At 44.1% G+C, this 20294-nt stretch overlaps 1 protein-coding gene across 3 annotated transcripts in view; it reads right to left on the bottom strand.

The window, feature by feature from the left end:
• Window positions 1-17923, bottom strand: part of LRRC3B (leucine rich repeat containing 3B) — a 47824-nt gene extending 29901 nt beyond the window's left edge. The window contains exon 1 of one of the 3 annotated variants that reach the window (XM_056338562.1): window positions 17628-17923. The gene's annotated coding sequence lies outside the window, so the exon portion shown is untranslated. Of the gene's footprint in view, window positions 1-16939; window positions 17083-17627 lie in introns of those variants that run through there. The other 2 variants (XM_056338563.1, XM_056338565.1) reach the window with 2 other exon arrangements.
• Between the last annotated feature and the right edge of the window lie 2371 nt (window positions 17924-20294).

The raw sequence follows: 20294 nt of genomic DNA, 5'->3' as shown, positions 1-20294 counted from the left end.
CACATGGCATGCTTTAATTTAGCATTAGCTAAATACCAATAGCCCCTGGAGAGACTTGGATTTAATTCTACTCCGAAAACATGTTCACTGTACTAGAAGCAAAGAAGCAGCAGTTAATAATAATTATTAATTGCCAGGTCTTTGAACATTTTCATACCTATACCGAATGTCTTGGAAAGGATAGCTCTTTTTGCTGAACAGGAATGCCAAACCCAATATTTGTCTGAAAAGGAAGATCATTTCAGACAGCAGATGTTAACTCTACATTCCCCTTCGAAACTATTCAGATTCTGGAAGCAGAAGAAACAAGAATTCAGTATGTAAAACTGCAGCTCAAATATTTTCAGCAGCCCAGCAAAATCCTCTTGCACACATTCTTGCCAGTTAAAAACCAGATCTGCTGTGAGGCACAGCATGTACCTCATGGCAACAGTGGAAATTTATGGTTCTGCTGTCTGGGAAGTCAGTGCTATGTAAAAGGATATGACTGGCTTTACAGGTCAAGGTAAAATCTATCGCACTGAAACAGACTGAAAATGGAAAACAGATCTCGCAGCCTAAACACACAGAGCTATTAAGAAGGGGTTGAGAGGTAGGACACATCACTGCTGATTTATACAGTTTAAATAGCACAGTCAATGCCTTTCTTCTCCATTTGACAACTTCTCTTTTTGCTTTACGTTTTCCTTGCCTTTCAGCCCTTTGGAAACCTCACTCACAAGGGAGAAGATGTCACATTTTCCCTGGAATGAAATTGGCTTATGACACATTGTATAATTCCAAAAATACATAATGCATTAATTTGACACACTCCTGTCGTCAGGACCTTAATTTCTAATATCTTCTTTTCCAGATACAATTTAAAAATTTCTCTGCCTCAGTCATCTAATTTGTATCATTTTAAGAGGGAGAGTTTGTTTCCACTCACCCCAAGGTCCTTCGCATGGGAAATTCCCATACCTCCAGGGGAAGGTCTGCTTGAGTGTTTTCTTCAATGTACCATGTTCTCATCCTAGCAAGTGGCTACTAGGGAGCTGCTTTTTTCAGCCAAAGCTTTGTATTTTAATTCCTATGTTTTCTTGAACAATTTCCTCCCTGTTTTCCTGTGCATCAGTTTTTTCTCCCAACTCTTGTGTTCCCATTCACTCTTTCCTTTCACCTTGGTTTTGCTCTCTGGACCTGCGAGTCCCTCTTCTTCCTCACCACCAGACTACCGTGTATGCTACAAGTTCTCTCAAATTTTGCGGACTACAGCAATGATTTCTGTGCAACACTCTACAAGTCTAGGAGTGCTGTCTGGCGCTTGTTCAGGTAGAACCCTAAAACTTAAGTGGGGCATTTTCTGTAAAATCGATGTGCTTCTGCTATATAAACTTTATGTGCTCCTACCTTCTCTAGAATTATAGCTGCTTCTCTTTCGATGTAAAAAGGCAGGCACAGAGAGAGATAAGGTATCTGGATATACTGAAATGTTTTATAATGTCATCTGGTGGACAATTAACGGCAGTCCGTGAGTTGGAGAACTGTTAAGAGATCCACCCGCTCACAGGTTTCTGACATTTCTGGTGTATTTTAGGAGTTATACAGCATCTCAGATAAACTGCCATTTCACCCTCACAACAGGCATCACCTGGTTAAATATTACTTACACCTTGCAGAATGCAGAAGAATTATTGGCAGAGCCAGTATTAAAATGCAACAGACGTTTTTTTACTGTTTCCCATAATACTGAGCCACCTCTGCAGTGACCTAAGATGAGGGGACAGCTGACTAGGAGGGGATGGAGACACAGCACTGTCAACGCCACCACAGGCAGCATTGTCACAATCTGACCCAGCATGTCTGTCTTTCCCTTATCTCCCTCATCATACATCTTTTTCTCACCCTTCAACTCCAATTGTATGTACACACAAATCAGATGACCTGGTGCTATGTTTTTTCACAGAATGTCCAAATGTCTTATTCCCTGGTTTCCGAAATTGATGGTACATAGAATAACGGCAGCAGACCCCAAAAACAAGAAATTCACCCCAAACAGTAAACTGATGCTGCTGACATCAATCTTGCCTCTCTAGATCAGTCCTAAATTAAAATACCAGAAGGAAAAGATGCTTTGCAGAGAAGGAAAATAAAAAGGTATTTTTCATAGCCTTCAATACACAGCCATTTGCACTTGTGAAAGACAATTACAAAACATTATTCCAACTCTGCACCACCAAAACAAAACAGCAAATGCAATGTACCAGCACACTCCCTTTGCACTTGATCTCTGTGATTCTGCAGAGATGTCAAGAAAAACACAAACCAATATTCATAATTGTAAAGATTACCTTTCTGTGTCCTCTCCCACTGGTTTTTGTTCAATCTCCTCATGGTCTCACCATCAAAAACCAGAGCACCATTCACTGTCATGAAGCTGCACATCCTGGACATAAAGGGATATGAAAGCTCTCCTTTTTGGACCAAATCCCTTGGATGGGAACATTGCCCAAGTGAAAGCAACCTGGCTGAGCCATTTAAGAGGTTAGGAGGCAGGGAATCACATTGCAATCTTAATATTTCTGGTTGTAAGTTCAGGAAGGAGAAAGCCAAGGCAAGTGCTGGTAGCTGCAGAGCACCTGAGCTGCTCCATGGCACTGCACACATGGGCCAAGGCTGATCTTTTCCTTCCCACATGCCTGGGCAAGCAGCCCAGCTAAATGCACACAGCACTAGAACGGAGACTCGGCTCTGAATGTGCCCTTTATACCACATACATTGTCCAACTCTACCAAAAATACCCCCCAATTCTGCCCAGCACCAAAAAATTGCATGGTGCTGAAGGGCCACTGCCAAACTGGAGAAAATAACCCTGACTTGGGCCAGTAGCTCAAAAAGAAACAGAGGAGGAAAGACCATAAGATGCGTCTTCATAGGGTCAGGCATATTCTTTTGTCAGTAGCTCCTGTTTTTCTGCTAAATTTGCATAATCCTTTGCACAACAAGGTATGTTTGACATATAATTTAAAAAAAATTTTTTTAAAAAAAGTAAGATAAATCTTTTTGCACCTATGAAGGCTAAAAAACTTGGGATTATAGATTTTACCCCAGCCTACTTCATTATGCACCTCACGTGCAAATTTATTACAGAAAAAAATGTTACCTAATTAAATTTATTGTGCTTTGATATTTTTTTGTTAACTTATTTAATTAAAAACTTCTTGATTTATGTAATTTATTATGGCACGGCCATTGTTAATGAAGCTCACAAAAGGCTCTATTGGATAAATTCATGCAAAGGAGATGAAGCACTGCAGAATGAGGGATTATGTTCTTAGACTTACGAGGCAAAAAAGCCTGAAATAAATGCAAGTTGTGAGTGTTTGGAGCAGAGGGTGCATTCATTGTAATTATTTCAGACTGCATGCTGATTGCAAAAGATTAACATAAATAGAAGTTGTTATTGCAGATGCTTCTATTCTTGCTAGGAAATCCCTTGAATATAAGGAAGCACAGAATAAAAAATGCAAAGACGCTGTACTACAGCATGGTAACTTTAGTTCTGTTCTTTTTTCTGTTCTGGACACACCACAAGAAACATAAATAAAGCTGTACATCTTCAGGCCTTGAAGGAAAAACACCATGCCTCTCTGGTAACACAACAAAACATCCAGATGTAACCTCACGGCTCAGCAGTAAGCATTTTGGCACATTCCCTCCTCCCTCCCAGAAGCGTGCACGTAGACTGCAGGGCATTAGGTTACCCTCCAGAGCTTACGCAGCCTGCAGCTACAACCATAGTCAGTACAATAAAATCCATAGTAATTATCAGGTTTTAAAATCTTTGCTCCTCCATTCACAACAGCAAACTGAGCACATAACTAATTAACATGTAATTTTGGTATTTCCGACTCCCTTTCTACACAAAGCAATGGCAAAATTTCCAATTCGGTCTTGAAAAAAATAACCAAAACTTTTCCTTTTGAAAATTTTCCACAAAATAGAAGTAAGTAAAAGTGACCAACGACAGTACTGGAGGTGCATATAATACAACTCATCATATCTTCTGCTTCACTTCCTCACTTCTCATTATTTGCTCTCTTGTCTCAGCAGGATCACAATGTGCAGAAACCAGGAAGAAAAGTAACGGGCTCAGAGCAGGACAGTTTGCCTCAATCTCTGATCTGCTGCAACACTTGTTTAAAGAAGAATACTGCTACTTAAGCTCTTCAGTTATTTGTGGACCAGCTGTATGAAGTATCCTCCACACTCATAGATTGGTATGAGTCAATGATGCTGCAGTCAGTACAGTATCTGCCGATAGGCTAAACATTATTTCCTATGGTTGGCACTGAATGTGAAACAAAAAGGTCATACGGGCCTTTCCATACAGTGACATACATCTCCACGTGCACTATGTTTCGCAGCCAGAAATGGCAGGGCAGTCAGCTACACCACCATGGACCAGATCCCAGAGCTTCACCCCACTGCCTGGAGACCGAGGGGATGCCAGCACCTTCCCCATACATTCCTCAGCCCCGTGCCTGCTCCATACTGGATAGTGCCAGGAGCGTGTCAGACCTAAACACAGTTTTCTTCACCTGGAAAGGACAATGTCCTCTGCTGCCTGGGGCTCGCTGTGCCACATGGCCAGTGCCCACCAACGGACTCTGGGCACCTCCTGCTGCCCAGCCCTGCCAGCAGATGGGCCTGGTTCCTTCCCAAAAGAGATCAGGCCACAGAGGAGGACGGTCACATCGTGACCAGAGGTTTGAACGCTGCCAGGAACTAGGAGCCCACAGAGCACGTCTGTGCTTGCAGCACAGACACTGCTGCGGTGACTAGTTAAGACAGTTTTAACAGCAGACTCCACCGACAGCACAGCACATCTTGTACTCCAAATCTGTCCCTCTATTTCAACGTTATGAAACAGTATCATCAACTGCGGTTCAGGTATGGCTGGAAAAGAAAACGTACTAGCGCAAAAACAACAGCCCTGTCTAACATTTACAGAGTGACTTTCAGCAGAGCAGATCTCACGGGATTCCTTAAGTCTTTCCAAGCCAATTGTATAATGCCACAGGTTTTCACAAGTGCAGCTAAGGGCAGAGTTGTGCGCTCTGTGTATATGATTTCTTCTATTCACTGCCAGCTGCAAGGGGTCAAACGCTGACAGAGCACAGGAGCAATTCTACATAACAACATCGCAGAGGAAGGAAAGCACGGTCTGTGGCAGTGGCAGAGGGAATTCACTGCAAGCACAACACAACCGCTGGTTTCAAGGTTTCCCTTGAAAAAGAGGGAACAAGCAAGAAGTAAGATAGAAATGCCCTTTCCCCAGCACAGCACAGTAGGGCTGCAACACAAATTTTACCATACTTGCAAGAGGGAGCGGGGGATTTATAGGTACAATTATAAATTCTGCAAATCCTTTCCAAATGACTGTCCTTGAAGGACTGAAGCAAGATCCCAATCTCCCTGAACTAACTATGTAACAGAGCTCAGCAGGAATGAAATGCATTGTATGACTGTCACTTCTATCATTTTAAGCAGAATCTTGTTTTAGTAGCCTGTCAGATGACAAGGGTAGATATTAATTCAATAGATAATACTGAAGTCCCAGAAATAGTTATTTCAAGTATTTCTATATTGCAAGTTAGGAACAATGCTTCACTTCCCATTTGGACATACACAGTGTTCAAATCAGTATGAATAACATCCATTTTTAAGGTGTTTTCATTATGATTTTGCATAAGTCTATCATAAACTGAGACAGTATGTGCATTATGGACGTAAATCTACTGTGGCTTATACACACCTTAATCAAAGCACCTTCAGTGAGCTCAGATTTATGCAGGTTTACCTCAAGTCTTTATATGTGAGTGAATCTCAAGTAAAAAACAAAAACCAAAAACCCCCACCAGATCCACAATACTGGTGTTCCCAAAACAAACAGCAACCTAATCGCTAATGGAGACACCTCTGTACAACTCTGGTCTCAGGTCTGAACCTACACACATTCCTGTGGCTCCTTCTCCTCCTAAGAATCCAGCTCCATCCCCAGAAGACCCATCTGTCAGCTTCAGGCACCTGCACTGAAAGTCTTTTGCTGTCCTGCTCCGTGTAACCCTCAGCCCACGCAAAGTGTTCAGCTGGTATGTGGGTAGAGTCCTCTGTAGCCGACACCTCTAAGAGAGGGGGAAAACATGTTTCAAAAAGCAGCAGCAATGAAAAGGGAAGAAAGCAAGATAAAAAGAAAACAGTAAAAAGTTTAGGAACTGTAAACATTCTAATTACTATCCAGATATTTGCCAGGAAAATTACACAGTTTACTTTTTATTAACTTGCTACGCTGCTATGCTATAGTGAAACATTTCTCCATCTTTGATTGGGAAATGAAGATGTGCTGTACTTGTTTAAGCCTCTTGAAGACTTTTCTGGTCTGTCACCTGAGAACACCTTACCTTCTTATCTAGAATGACCATTTTCCCCTGAGAAAGGAAAAACCTATCCACCTCCCATTTCAGACCTCCTAAGCTGACTCACATCTTCTGAAACTCTTTTTCTTTGTTGTGCCAACATCTCTAATGGACTTTGTTCTTTAAACATCACTTTGCTTCAGATAAAAATTAGAACAAGGTTTTAAGAGTTCTGGGGAAGGGGGGAAAAAAAAAAAGGAAATGGCTGGGAAGTTAGAGATTTTAAATGCACATTGCAAAATGTCACATGAGACTCCCCCACGGCTGAGAAGATTGAAACCTCACCTACCCACCCTCTCCTAAACGATGTCACTCACTAACGCAAAAGAACTGAGCACTTCTTCCCGGTAAGGTTTTGGACAAAACCTCCTGAAGCCCTGAACCACAACCTTGAAGGTCTCCTGCAAACCATGGCAATTACAAACAACCTCGGGTCACACTGACAATATTCATGTTAAAAACTCAAATGGTGGTATTTTTGTGCACAGTAAGCGTAACTAAGTTTGGCAGCAGCAGGTACTGAAAACATATCATCATTCCTCTTACACCTTGGACCAGCCACACATCCTACAAAGGAACTCTTTCGCAGAGGGGCTCAGCTCTTGAACAGCCTTTTAAGATGATGACTTCTGAGGGAAGCCCATTACCACTGACAGCTGTGAGCCCTTCACACAGACACCCAAAGACAGAGCTCCCATCTGAGATGCTTCCCTGGATGGATTAGGAAGGAGCACCAAGAATTTGCCTTCATACCAGTGTCTGTGTCTCAGCCCTGACAAATCCCTGTGCCCTGTGCACATGCAAAATGCCCGTTTTCTCTGCAAAATGCCCCCACCAGGGTTGCCAAGTAATTTAGCGAGGGTACGCTGTAGCATAAGCAGGATGTTTTATCTTTTACCGCTCACCAGAGGTACAAATGTTACAGCAAATGTTTCAGCATGTCCTGGTCTTTCCGCCCTTCATCTCTGCGGATGAGCCTTCTTCCACAAGTGTTTTATCTGGTACCTCCCTGCCAGTTCCCTACAGACAGCACTTCCCTCCCATGCTGCCCCCGAGCCCAACGAATGCAAGCCCGAACTGAGGAACACCAACCTGTCACACCTGGTGAATTTACAGAGGCTGGTGCGCTTGTTTGGTTCTTTTGGGGTGGATTTTTTTTTTCTGGGTGGGTGAGGAAATCAATTTCCCCCTTCAAATCAACCCAGGGTCAAACCTCCCAATGAAAAGCCAAAGGCTTTCACCAACAAGGGGAACTGCAACGCAGCAGAGGGATGCCAGGTGAACTCCGCAATGTCCCACAGAGCCCCTGAAGTAAAGAGGTGTGCCCTAGAGCCATGCGCTGGCGGGGCGCAGGTGCACCGTGCGGCACGAGGCTCCCGGGCAGCCTGCAGACCCCCGCTCCCCTCCGAGCACTGCCATCGAGGCGCCAGCACCGCCGCTGCCACCGGGCAGCAGGGACCTGACCGCCAGCCCCGGCCTTGCTCTGCTCCTCAAGGCAGTCACTGCAGAGCAATGCTCTCCTTCCCACACCTGAGGAACGCAGCGTTCCTCTCTCGTCTGGAAAAGCACAGGCTATGGCACAGGAAGCAGGTTTCAAAAGATTTACATAGATGGGCTTCCCCCCGCCCCATTCTGGTGTGAAAATGAAGAAAAGATAATATAATTACACTTATTTATATACTGAATTTGTTTTGGAAGTGAAGACACAAGAGCACTTGCTTTTAATTTCCTTTTTCCAGGTTCATTCTTCATTTACTAAGAACTATAAAAATTCTTTTGGAAAAGTAATATATTCAAGACTAATAAAATTCAAGTGCAAAATATTTTCAGAGGCAGCTTAGGTACAATTATTAAGCTGTCAAATAAAATCATCTAGTCTAAGTTATACTGGAGAAAGGACAAAGTTTATAGCTAATTTCTTAGACCGTAAGGGAACTGTTCCCAGGAGCAACCCTCCTATCCAAGGTGCTGCCAGGTAACTCCAAGAACAGTCAGGTGTATGGGCGAGAACAGCGAACCTGAGTACAGTGTCAATGCTGGCCAGCAGTCCACCGCTCACCAATCTTCCATTTTCACTACCACACTCCCCACCTCTATAGCTAGCCTACCTCTACTCACATCAAGTGACCACAGGCAGCTCGGTATCTGTAATCAAAAGCAAACATGCTTTTTTTTTTTTTTTTTTCTAGATGGCAATGGTGAACTGCACTGCCCTGATAGCTGATCCTTGGAAATTAAACCTTTCTCTGTCAGCTGTGGTATTTAAGTCACCAAAGAGGTACCCTGACAGTGACCTTTACCTGCAACTGACTGATTCAAAATGAAGAAACAGTGACATCAGAAGGGCTGAGACCAAATGTTTTCAGAGCTCCATTAGCTCCTGTATACATACATCACATGTGCAGTCACAAAAATGTCATCACTTTTAAAACATATTTATTTATATACATATTTATATATATAATAAGGTATATTTATTAAACAGTCTTCTTAACCCCTTGCCTTAACTATTTTTAGAAGAAAGGTAATAATAATATTATTTTTAAAAAAATAAATTGAGGAAATTATGGATGCATGGGAAATGGAGAAAGCTACTTGGAGTAGCCAAGTGAATGGAAGAACACACGTGGTCAGAGTCAGCCCCCGGCTCCAGCCTGCTTTGCATCGATGCAGCTCCGTTCTGCAGCCCTGACAGCATTGTGGCCTCCCTTTGTAGAAGCCCAAGCAACTACTCGGGATTCAAAAGCTGCACTCCACAGCTTCTAGAACCAGAATCTAAAACGAGCAGTTTTAGCCCACGATTAAAATTGCTTCATTAAACTAAAACAACCACCAAGGCACAGTAACTCCAGTCAACAAGACTACTTTTGGGGAGCCCACAGAAAACCAGAGCTTACCTGCTCTGCAACTCCACAGCAAAAGGAAAAAAAATAAAGGACCTGTGCAACCTGCAGCATCCTCATTCACCTCATGTTTTTCTAATGATCTCCCAGCTAACTCCAACATCCATAAACTTTTTAAAGCAATTTACTCATCACCAAAGCATTGCTTGCCGAGTTGTGCATGCCACAGTGAAAAAAACCAAGATGTCAGTGCATGAAGCCGACGCTGCATGGAGAGAGCTTCTCTCAGGGAAGGCCAGGTTCTTCTGTGGTGAAGGGACAGAGCCTGTAAAGTACGTTTGTGGTGCGGTGATACAGCTGCACAGAAAGTCCAGATTAGAATGGTATTTTTATATAAACTAATCTTGACATTAATGCAAAATATATTTTATTGGATCCGACCTGCGGTCTGATTTCATATCAAGACAGATCCCCAGCACAACAGCTTTTTGTAATGTAAAATATAAACACGCATCTGTGAGCCAAAATCAGTGGCAAAGGTGTAATAGCAAACATCCCTATGGCGAGCTTGTAAGAAACAGCCATCCTCAGACAACAAAGACTGAATGCGAGAGGGTACATCAATTATTGCTGCACAAAGCAGATCAAAAGAACAGCACACAGCTGATACGTTCATAGTTGTTCATGCAGCATGAAAATGAGAAGGGCTGAGATGATATTAGACAATACAACAGCATGCAGTCAATTTTTAACAGATTCATGCAAATTATTCTTTTTTTTCCTCAAACCAAGGGAAGTTGCAATGCTACTGACACTGCACAGTTGACTGTTGATCTTCAATGTGTTAAAAAAAAATCTGTTATAATTAAGGAATTGCTTGGCCTCTGTCCATTTTGTTCCACACTGCTGCCTCACACTTGTTTAAAGAACTGAGAAAATTTGTTGAAAATGTGGCAGATAGCGGGAAAAAAAAAATGTTAGGCTTGACTGGTTCAAATTAGGCGGTATTTGTACAGATGGAGCACCTGCCGTGACTGGCAAGAAGAACAGTCATGTCGCTTTGCAAGAAAAGTTTTTGGATCGAAAGTTATTGAAATACCATTTGTATCCATCAGGAATTTTATCTGAGCCAAAGATTTAGGTTTCTTACATGTCTAAATCCTGTCATCTCCTACTCCAACAAAATAACTATGCATGAGAACTGCCAATAAGCATACCATGTAATTGATGAAAATGATGAGCAGAATACATATACAGTGTCTTCTGTCAAAGGGCAAAAACCGTGACAGCTTCTGGAAACAGAATGACCAATACATTTTCTTAACAAAAACTATTAACCCTTCAATGACAACAGTCTGCCTAAACCCAAGAATGGGATCAGAAATCTGGTCTGTAGGGACATGACATCTCAGATTTCCAGCCTCAATACGCGCTTACAGGGAAAGGATTACCCATTTACTGCATGCTGTCACCCATGTGCTGCTTTTAAGTCGAAGCTGATATGTTCTTACTCTATTTGAATGGGTGTGCTTCAGTTATTTGCTGCGTGCGAGAAGTGACAAGTGAAGTTCTAAGAAATACTGTGATCCCATGTTTTCGGAGTTGCTTCGCTCTATGTTTGAAGATCCTAGAAAACAACAATTTCCCATTCCTATCCCACTCTATAATGTGATGTAGACCATTTTATTTGAAACAGTTTGGAATCTCTCCACTTTAAAAAAAGAGGAGATATCCTTGCAGCAACAGAGTGAAGATCGATACTCTTATCTACAGAACATGTCCAGGCACACCCACGGAACCACAAAATCCAAAAATGAGTACTTGAAAGCAGTTCCCATCTGATATGCGCCTTCCCTTTTAGTGCCTGTGAAGACTGGGACCGACACATATTCACGAGCAGTAATACTCTATTACAAATTTTGTTAAAAATAGACTGTTCAAAAGTCACCAATTCTCATCTCAATGGCTTGGTGTCAATAAAGCTGAAAAGAAGGGCAGAAAGGATGTTCAGAAATACTGTCAGACTACTTAAAGGATGCAGTGGCAGTTGTACTATTAACTTCATTTCAGGAGAAAAGAACCAAGGGTAATTCTCTCTTTCAACAATAATAACAATAAATTATGTTTAATAATAAATAGGAATCAACATACATTTTAAAGATCATTTACAGTACATCCAGGGGAAAAAACCCAACCCAAACCCAAAAGCCAGACTGCTGTAAAGACTGACCCCTGGATTTCCTGATTCCCAGCCTTGTGAACGCTCTTCTGCCTTTGAGTATTTCCATTCTTCTGGAACTCCTACATTTGCACATATTGATTCATTACTTTAGTTCTGGGCAAATACCAGTTTTGCCTAGATGGAGGAAAGTATAACAGAAATCACCATTTCAAAATAAAACTTCAGATTAAACAAACCATTACAGAATCTGTTTTTAGAAATACATGAGAAGGTTTTTGGTGTTTATTTGGGTTTTTTTTAAGGTAAGAGTGCGTTGAAAACAATACACAAATCCTGCCACATGAAGAATTAAAAATAATTTAAATGGAAGTCTAAATAGATAGTGTGAATTTTCATTACCCAACAGAAATAAAAATGGGTAAAAAAGTCAAGAATTAAAACTTATTTTGGTTTTATAGTTCATAAGCTGAAGTTTCATCAGTAAGATAAATAACCACCGTTGCTTGCTTAACCACATATGACCTAGCAAGCAACTTCACATGTTTTTGTTGTAGCTCGTCTTCTAAGTGGAAGAAGTACTTGACTTTGTTTTTAAAGGAGGAGGAGTACTTGCAGGAACTCAACACTGTACACCCAGTGCTTTTATTTCTTTTTAATTATAATGCCTTTTCAATAGCAAACAGCATAGATTCATCTGAATGTTCACCAAAGGCTTCACCCTTTGGCTGCGAATTATTCACATGCACATAAGTATGTATGCTTTGTAAGTATTACAAAAATACTTTGCATGAAGCAAATTCTGCCAAAGCAATACACATCTGTAATCTAGGTGAGGGTAAACAACCCCCACATGCTTTTCACCTGTCCCTCTACCTCCCAGTACAAGCGCAGTAAATACTCAAGTTGTTCTAGCACTCTAATGAAATGCTGAATACTTACGAATTTTACATACAAAATACCTTTAGTTACTACAGTCGCAAAAGTATGAAAACCAGTTTTGATAAACTGCAAAAAAATACTCCTTTTAAAATCAATGGTATTATTTGTTGGAGGAAAAGTTAACTTTCACTGCAACTTTGACAGAAGGGAAAATGATAATGCCATTAAAACTAACACCATCCGCAAAGTATATCTCTTAAGACGGCTTACCACTAAGGCATGCCACCTTTAAAAACACATGCCCTATTAAATGAGGTTGTGCACCCAAAGGATGAAGCAGGAACATGTAACGACCCCTCAGGAAAACACCCTGCATCAGGCTTCCACAATTTGAGTAGAATACAGGTTGTTATGTAAACACTGCAATATATGGATTTATACTGATAATATTTTCCAATTGAAAACTCCATGGAAATTTTAAATCCATCCCCTGCCCCTCTGATCCCTCCCTGTTCACCTTCTACTTTCTTTATGCATTGTTTCCCTTCCCTAACTTTTTTTTTTATTGTTTGTCTCTCCTTTTACTGTCACTTTATAACCAGACTTCTCATTTATTGTTCCTTAAATAATTAAACAGTCTCCATTTGCTTTCCTGCTTACAAGCCAGAGTAGCATCCTATTTATGTGCTATCAGTCACTTCTACCACCTTTCACTTTCTCCTGTTGCCGTATCTTTATAGTACTATCTGGCAGGCAGAGATCAACTTTTTTCCTCTTCTCAAAGGGTAAGTCGGCAGCTTTATGAAACTGCTAGTAATGTAGGACAAAACACACACTAGATAGCTGAACCGACCCTGAAAAGTAGAGGTAAACCTTAATCAAATACATCAAGATCTGTAGTGGCAATTTTCATCTCTGTTTATGTAAAAAATCCCATTACCCAGTTCTATGTATCTCTGAAAAGGCTTCTACCAGCCCTGTTTACTTTGTTACCTCCTTTCTGTCAGTGGAGTGGAGATACAAAAAGCCAAGTTCAATCCCCAGCAACGCTTCTAGTTCCACTCAAATCAACAAAAACATCTTCTCTCAAGTCCCGTGGCACAGCAGGGAGCCGAGCCAGAGGGCTACGGTGCAACCCCACCGACCCCTTCATCCTTTGGGAAGTCAAAGTACCCAGTTCAGCCACTATCTTGCTCCTTGCTGTCCTTCACTTTTCCCCTACTCCGAAGGCATCTGTCCTTCCTCATCTGTTCCCATTTCCCTCTTTCTCTTTTTTTCACCCCTATAAAAGTTCATACCTTCTCCAGAGAGATGCCTCATTTTAATTCAGCTCCCATCACCTTTTCCTTGCTGATGGAAAGCAGAACTCTGGAGGTACGCTGATCCTTATGGTAAAAGGCTTTTCCCGCATCCACTGGTGAAATCAGTGCAGAAAGAAGCTAATTAGACAAAAATAAAAACCTGCTTGCTGAAGGAACTCAATAGATCATTTAAATATCCAGGGGGAGAGGAATAAAAGTTACTTGCTTGTTCGGTAGCAGTAAGCATTGTGTTTGTTCTTCAAACTAGGTCTCAATGTAAAACCAGCCAGCGCCGGCCACAAATGCCGCTTAGCCTACAGGGGTAAGCAATGCAAGCCATCAATGGCACGTACGGACACAGACACCAATTACCCACAGAAATCTTCATGAAGCAGGAGCACACATCTTTAACCATTGTGAAATACAGAGATCCTCCTCCACAGTGGGTTTGGCAACTGTTTATCTAAAACGTGAGCTCAGACGAAGCAGTGAGTAAAATCAATACCACATCACACTGCTTTTTCTCTGGGATGCACCCACAAGTCCGTTGCACATCCAGACTAACAAACTGCACCAGAACGATGGAAGCACAGAAACTTCTTTATTATAAGAGCTGAATTAAACCTAGAAGCACAGATTTACATTCACCAGAACAACTCTAAATTTGATGCTACTTCACCCACTGCACATTGGATTTAAGAGTAGAAGGCACATCTATTTAAAAATACTTATTGAATACGCTGAGAAGTTTCTGAATCCTTATTGCTTGTAGTTTCTGTCGACATACTGACGTTTGATTCATACCAGCACTGAAGTGCTCTACCAAAGCTGCACTTTCTGGAAGTTACTTTTAGTAAATAAAATAATATTTAAAACAGCTTAGCCAAACAAGCCAAGGTAAATGCTACATATTCCATGAACTCAAATAATTTATCCTTGGCTCACAATAATATAATTTTGAAATAAGGTTCTGTTTAGCATTATTACAAGTTTCTAAATTTCATAGCTCCATAAGAATTTTCTCTAAATTTACAAACAATTTTTACTGCATGAAGTAGAATTGTAAAGATTATTTTACTAGCCACAGAACACTAATTTAAGCTGCATTCTTACATGAGGCCTGATCCAAAGACCACGCATGCAGATGACAAGGACAGTAGCTACATATAAATCCTCTAAGTCATCACAAACGCAATATTCTACTCCAAGAAAAAGTACCGTCCTTAGTCCATCTTCTTATTAACTGAAACGGTAACAAGTATTTCTATACCTATTCCTGCTTGCTTAAATTATTCATGTCATTAAAAAAGTTTAAAATCTTCCTGCCAGTGAACCATGTATCCCTTGCGTTACCCTCATAAATATTCCTAGCGAAGAGACAGGAAATATCCTTAAAAGCAAGATTCAGAAGTACCGTATTATTTAACTGAATATCTAAAGGTGTGTTTGCAATGAAGCAATAGATTTTCTCTGGGTTTAGACACCCAAATTAGCACTTCTGAGTAAGGCTGAATTTTATAAATTTCAGTTCTACTGCTTGGAGGTTATTTCTTGAGCTGATGTATGCGTTTGCTCTGAAGTTACTCTAATGCAGCTTCAGTGTGACCAGGAGGAGCTTCCTAACTCCCAAAAGATTCGAAATACGGACCCCGTAAAGCACATGGAAGAGACAAATCACAAATGTCTTTAAATTAAGCCTTGCTGTAAGTGTATCTGTGGCAAAGCTCTCATCAACTTTATTAGCACAGGACCGGATCCAGAGCGTGAACTTATATGCTTATTAAATTATATTTCTTTTTCAATTAATCTCTCATTTGAGGCAAACCACGCTGATTCTTGACAGTTGCAGGTATAACCCTGCTTCTCATTTACTGAGGCCCTGATCTCCTTCAACTCATCCTAAGGCAATGGAAAACTACAATTGCCCACAGCAGTTCATCTTAGCTGGACTGAACTAACTCAGCGCAAATTTTACAGCAGACCTCCGGGAAGGCAAGATCAGGGCTCAGAGCTCCTGTCAGCAATAGCTGAAAAACTGGAAGAGATCTGGACTTAAACCCAAGTTCTTCTCCTACTGACATCAAAAACCTCTCAGTACCGCCAATGGGCACATCCCCACATAGTGCCGTACAGTGGAATTATCTCACAACGGGCCCAATCCTGCTATCTTGAGTCATCAGAACGTTACCTGTAGGAGTAATCCCACAGAAACCCATGGCAACTCGCACCAGTAAGTGCTGCAGAATCAGCTAAGCAATCACACTTATGATAAATTCCAAACAATTTTACCATTTCAAAACTAGAAAATCTGACTCTGAACATAGTGAAGGTCTGACAAATCAGTTCATTCTACAGCTTAAATACTTTCTTCCTCTCTAAATCAAAATAGAAGCCCATTGCGTGCCTGTCCTTTTTAATTAAATTACTAAGAATAATATCAACGGGTAAGTCATACAAACACTGTGGTGGTCTGTACCCAAGCCTTCAAGCTACTGCTTTCAGCAGGGCGTGATGCACACCTCGCAATTTAAATGTACAAATTATTAGACAGATTGACACAAGAAGAAATTGTTGGCAGTTATTTTTCAGCATTCAGGTAAGGCTATCCAGTTTTTGCCTTGAAAAGTACTCATCTTCCTTTCCTTGCCAAAAACCTTATTTTTAAAAATAATTACAATAATCTCAAGAGCATTAGCTTATTTTGTCATTTTCAGAGATATACATATATGTAAATATCTCCAGGCTGACGCCTTTGAAAGGAGTACTAAATGCCGTTTGCCTGGCTTTCATTCTGACTCTTTAAGTAGTTTGTTTATTCATGTTTTTCAAGTTATTTGGTTGGTTTTATTCTGTATTCACACCGTTTCTGCTGTCCAGGGACATTCCAAGAGACTGGGTGATAAGCTGCAGCCTGAATCACTTTGCGATTTCCTAAGAGATACTCTGAAATCTCCTGAATTTTGAAGGCAGAAGCCAAGAAGGAGAAAAAAACAAAATCCCGCTGGCACATCAGAGACATTTCCCAAATTTTTGGAGAGGGAAATTCTGGAGGTGCAGATGGCCGGGAAGGCGAGAGAAGAGCCTGCGGTTTCTGCGCACACAGAGCACCCGGTACCCGCGCACTGCGAGCGACCGCCGCATCCCCCCGCGGGCGCTACGGTGGCGGCCGTGCTCTGCCCGGGGCCCCGCCGGTCCCCGCCGAGAGCCAGCGCCGCCCCCACGGTCCCGCCCGGCTCCGGACCGGGCAGCGGGGCGGCCCGAGGCGGTGCAGCTCACCTGGGCGCAGCGGGCGCCGCCGCTGCCATTTGTTGCTCGCGTTCGGAGCGAGCTGCCCTCTCCTCCCCATGGCAGCCACCGCCGCCCGCTCCGCAGCAGCTGGTCCCTGGTAGGTGTCAACGTGGAAAAATCCCACCGCAACGCACGCGGCGCCTTCCCACCGCTGCCGCCTCCGCGCCCCGGCCGCCGCCCGCACCATCAGCGCGACCCCCGGCAGCCCGCCCCGCACACGGCCGGGGGCGCCGCCGCCGGGCAGACAGGGGCGGATGGGGGTGCGCTTTCCTTCCCCCCTCGTTTTCTGATGCCGCCCCGGTACGGGATCAGGGGCGCGAGTCCCAAATCCCTCGTTTGCTCCCAAGCGAGGGGGTGGCAGCCCCCCCCCCCCCCCGTAGCCTCTGCCTCTTGATTCCCTCCCCACCCCGCCGCTGCCTCGGCGCAGCCCCGACCCCGTCACCCCCCAGCACTCACGGGGCGCCGGCGGCTTCAGAGCACGGCGCGGGGGAGGGGAGGGGGTACCCCGGCTGGCCCTCGCCCATCAGTGCTGGGCCAGGTGGCACGGCACGGCACGGCACGGCACGGCACGGCACGGCGGTAGCGGCAGCGCTGCCCACCTCCCTCCCTCCCTCCCTCCCTCCCTCCCTCCGTCCCCGTCGAGTTTCCTCCCGGCGCTCCCGGCCCCCCAACTCACATCGCGGAGCGGCGCTTTCCCGCAAAACTTCGCGGCGTGTCGCCGCTGGGGCTCGGCGCGGCTCGGCTCGGCTCGGCCCGCGCCCCAGCGGCGCAACAGGCGGCGCAGCCTCACCTGGCGCGGGGCCGCCGCGCCATGGGAGCGCCGGGCGGAGCCTGCCGGCGGCGGGGCCCGGGCGCAGCCACCGCCCGCCAGCGCTGCTGCCTGCGCCGGGCGCGGGCCGGGCGGCTGTGCCTGCCGCGCCGCGCTGCCTCCTGCCCCTGCGCTGCGGCTGCGGGCGGGCGGGGAGGAGGGAGCGGGGCGGGGAGCAGGGGAGGAGGAGACTTCCCTCCCGCTCCCGCGGCACGGCGGGGAGGCGCCCCCCGCGAGCGGCGATGCCGCCCGTGCCTCCCCGGGAGCGGTGTCGGCTCCGCGCCCCCAGCCCCGGGGCAGAGTCGGGGCCGCCCCGGCCGCGGCTGGTGCCGCGCAGCGCCCGTCAGTGCCCGCGGGGAGCCCCGTCCCTGCCCGCGGCGCGGCGCTGCCCGGCGGCTGCCGGCTGCCCCCGCGGCGCACGGAGCGGGGCGATGGCTTCGCCGATCGGGATGAGAGGCGCTCCCCGCCCGCCCGGCCGCCCGCAGTACTTGATTTGGCGAACTTGCTGCTGCAGGGGTTTTGCTGCAGTAGGGGAGCTCACCCTGCGCCCAGCCCCACCAGCCCCTTGCACTGGTGTTGCGTAGAACCAGTTGCTCAGACCCTGCTCTGGGTCTACCGTGATTCTGGCTGGGGTGGCTTTCTGCTCTGAGAAGTGCTTCTGTGAAACGTGCCACGTTGCAGCAGTGGCACGGACTGCCAAAGCCGAAGCCAGGCTTGAAGGAACATCACCAGGCGGTCAGTTGGCTCTCCCAATGAAACATACGCTCCCTGGTGCACTTTTCTACTCGGGCTCTGTGAAGTTAATGCTCTGTTTACCTCGTGCAGCCAAGGGTTCCGTTGCCTGTCTCCGGCTGAGAGCACCTGGGTAGATGGGCTTCAGAAAGATTCGCCTTTGCTTAGTAGCTGGTTTGCATTAAAAGTGAAAGCCACTGAAGGTGCTATGTGGAACAGAAAATGAATTGGCTGGGATTGCCTTGGTGTTTTTTTGGCCTCTAACGATACAAAACTGTTTTGTCTCCATACAGGCCATAGTTAAAAAGAAACTGCTGGGTCAGAAGGACCAGCTGTGTGCTGGTCTTTTTTTTTTTTTTTTTTTTTGAGGGAGCGGGGAGAGGCAGGGAGAAGGAAAAACATGCAACATACACTGCTAAATGCCATTCTCCATCATTAAACCTCAGTCCTGGGAGTCTCTACCCAAGAAAATACTTACGTCCCTGAGTAATGTCTGAGTCACATCGGCAAGATAATGTAGGACCAGGTCTTTGTATTCCATCAAAACCTGCTTTTTTCCTCCTAAGAATATTTGCAAACTGGCTCACAAACACTTTTATGTATGCCTATCATTTTCTATTCTTAATAGTATAAGAGGAAATAGAAAATATGGAGAAACTTGATAAAAAACACTTTTGACGGTTCCTTACACATTCCTTACGCTGACTGACTCAACCCAGCTTTGAAGACATAATCAGTTAAAAAATAAAAATTTAGTATATGAGCATGCATTCCTGTTGACAGTGTGTTGTGTTACAAGTCAGTGACCAGAAGAAGCCACGACTGGACTGCCAGCCCTGTACTATTTGCAGTGGGAAATGATTTTCAGGCTTTGTGAGTTTTATTCCTTTAACTGAAACTGACTCAGATTCATTTTCAGGCAGTAGAAAAATATTAATCATTGCTGAGAACCCAAAATCTAATGTGCAGGAACCATTTCTTCAAATTCAGCTTGTGTTTGTATTTTCACTGTTCAGCAGACAGGCATCTGACAACTGGGTATAGCACTCAGGATGGATGCATTTTGTTGCTCATACCCACAATACACAATAAGACAAGCATCACAAACCTCCTTGGAGTGACTTGCTGCTGTTAAATATTTTCTTAATGAAAAAGAAGATTAGCAGATCTGCTTTCCATTTGGTTCAACAGTACAGAAAAAAAGAAAGTTTATTTGATTAGATAAAAATGGATGGCTTCCAGCGGTAATTTCCCTTTAAAACTGAACCTCCAGTTCTACTTTGTGGAATGAACCGTTTGCATAGTTAAATATCATAACAATATAAGGGAAGGCTGGTCTTAGCTTGCATAACTTAGTTTACCGCATTAGCCGTGATGTTACTCATCCTATTGATTTAAGCGTGATTGCCTGTGTTAAGGCAAAAAGAACCTCACAAAAGATAGAAATACTTATTTTTCCTGTTGAAATTGCAGCTTCCAAAAACTTTTTGGCCAGCTGCACATGAGTAGCTGGTTTGGAGGTTTGTATTCAAAGACTCACTCCTGAGAGCGGCTAAGCATCTATAACTTCAGCTGAAATTAATGGGTGTTTAGTGTATCTTTGAAAAGGAGAAGAAAGGTGTGTTTTTTCTGGGGAAAATTACTGTGAAGGGATGCATAGCTACTTGCTGTTAAAAATGTCACAGATTTTTAAGAACTGAAATACTGCTGATGTTATGCCCCCCCCCATCCCCAGCTGGCTGTGTGTGCAGTAGAAAATATATTCTAGGTAAAAAAACCTTCTTAGCTCCATGAACAAACCCA

The sequence above is a fragment of the Falco biarmicus genome, chromosome 4 (assembly GCF_023638135.1).
Source record: "Falco biarmicus isolate bFalBia1 chromosome 4, bFalBia1.pri, whole genome shotgun sequence".
Lineage (NCBI taxonomy): Eukaryota > Metazoa > Chordata > Aves > Falconiformes > Falconidae > Falco > Falco biarmicus.
This window is presented reverse-complemented; position numbering and strand designations above follow the sequence as displayed.